Below are 2303 nucleotides of genomic sequence, written 5' to 3'. Positions count from 1 at the left end.
AGAGAAAGACACTTGAAGGGGGGCAGATCGGGCTCGCCGGGTAGCCTAATGGCTGTCAAGCGGAATTTGCGCCCCCTGGTAGAGAAGAGACGCGCTGAATAGGGTTGCACGCTACCTCCGTGAGCTGGGTACTTGATTCCTCTCTCAAATATCCGCATGTTCCCCTTTTCCTCCTCCCTCAGTGCTTTAAATAACAATCCTGCTCTCGCGATGAATGGCGGCGGTCACGGGGTGTTTTCGTCCCCTTTCATCTAGTTTATAAGGACCGTGAGATATTCTTGTCCCTCGCCTGTTGTCGGATTTGACAGCGGCTCCATTCACAAAGAAACTGGCCGTAATTAGTGCAATTATGCTGATTCGCACTCGTGTTGGAAACGGAACAGAGCGTGCAGTGTGCGCGAGCGCGGAGGGACTACCAAAACAAAGATCAGTCAATAATGATGCCATCAAAAGTATGTCGAGTGACGAGCGGATGCAATTGTGAGTGGAATAATGAAAACATTAACCACATTAGAGCTATAAATGACCATTGCGAAGTCGTGAATTTAAAGACTGAAACGTCTTTGTACAAACCATCGTGCAAGGTATACAATGGCGCAAACAACAGCGCAACGCATATAACGTTTTTCAGATAAACCCATTTATTTTTTCTTTATTTCTTTATTATTTATCACTGCTGATGCCTGTCTTTCTCATGTCTGACCAATAAATAATAAATGGGACTTTTAAAAGAAAACATTCCTTTCCATATGGAAATACTTGAGCAATATCACACCATCAAGAGTGCTTTTGTTCCGTATATCATCACGGCTGTGATTCGGCCATACTAGGCACGAGGCCGCAGGTAATCACAGCTGTGGTGATATCTGAAACAACAGTATGATTGCTGGTGTGATATTGCTTTTATACAACAAACAAGTGAATAATATGAAATAACTTTCATTTCAGACAAAAATTGGCCAGTTAGTTTATGCATTTACAGTTTAGACAAAAATGTCCGTTAGTTCATGCATTTTTCTCTGTCAGCGAAAATAGTTTCAAAAGACGTCAATTAGCATCAAGCACAGCTCTGCACATACTCTGGTTTTAAACTAGCATTACGTATTTCATAAACAAATCAGTGAATGAATCGTATGTTATTTCAGTGGTTAACGGTTAATCAGTTGAGTCAATGAGTGAATGACTCACTAGCGCTGCGTCTGAATATCCTTACATCCCTATACACTATATACTATGGGTATACTATGATATATAGTATGCCAAAAACAGCATGCCAATAGAGTAGTATGTCCTAAACGAGTAAGCCTATGTGACATATGCGGCTGACAAATGCGACCTCTGGCGCATGCAACCTTCGAAACGAGACACAGCTAGTCACTTATAACAAAAAATGCGCTAATTTTTCACCACCTACTGGTGTGAATATGCAATCACTAGAAATGGTCGCTGAATGAACCAGGGAATTAAATCAAATTAAACGATGAATCCCCACCGCTATTTCGATAAGCCACAAACATTGAGAAGCGGAGTGATACAAAAATGAAGCATCTCCTGGAACGCTGCACACCCAATCAGTTTCGAGGATCACATTTTTCCTGGTCACAGAAGTGTTCTACGATTCATAACATAAGCCTGTTTACGTTTTCTGATTTCTAGTGTTTTCACTTGCATGGCGATGTGATGTTAAGCGCATAAAAAAAAATGTGTCTCCATTGTGTCGATACTTCAGTCACGATGAATGTCTTTAGACAGTGCCTCACCAGTCCAAGTTTAAGGAGTTAGTATGACATAAAGTGATGACCCAAGGTTAGTTAAGATGATAACTACTTCGAGTTATGACAGCCAATAACTACACAAGTTGTACCTGAACTCCTTTTTACTCCCACGAACACTTAAAAATGTTTCTGTCCTCTGTCTGGATTGCTCATTTCGATAGTTTATACATTGCTTCTTAAGGAGACCGGAAACAGATAACAGTCTAGCGGCAATCAGAAGGTGCATCCTAAACCGGCCACAATCAGTGAATGCTTTGGTCATAGTAAAAAAAACTCAAATGGTTTTCCATTTGAGATGATACTACTCTTTAAAAATTCACACATAACATGGCTGAGTATGTAGTGTATACTGTAAGTGCATAGTGGATAGTCATTTGGAACACAGCTAGAATCAAATTAGCGTGGCCCTGTGGCTGGTCAGGAAAACTGCCTGTGTGTAAAATACATTTTTTTTTTACCAAATTGAAAATAGCCTATTTGGCTCCCCTTTTATTCTAATTATAAAACTGCCTGAAAAGAAAGGGATTA

At 40.5% G+C, this 2303-nt stretch overlaps 1 protein-coding gene across 1 annotated transcript in view; it reads left to right on the top strand.

Moving 5' to 3' along the window:
* The first annotated feature begins 220 nt into the window (after positions 1-220).
* LOC127630851 (proprotein convertase subtilisin/kexin type 5-like) overlaps positions 221-2303 on the top strand; it is a 64003-nt gene continuing 61920 nt past the window's right edge. The window contains exon 1 of the mRNA XM_052108680.1: positions 221-480. The gene's annotated coding sequence lies outside the window, so the exon portion shown is untranslated. The remainder of the gene's footprint in view (positions 481-2303) is intronic.

This window comes from Xyrauchen texanus, chromosome 37, assembly GCF_025860055.1.
Source record: "Xyrauchen texanus isolate HMW12.3.18 chromosome 37, RBS_HiC_50CHRs, whole genome shotgun sequence".
Classification (NCBI taxonomy): Eukaryota; Metazoa; Chordata; class Actinopteri; order Cypriniformes; family Catostomidae; genus Xyrauchen; species Xyrauchen texanus.
This window is presented reverse-complemented; position numbering and strand designations above follow the sequence as displayed.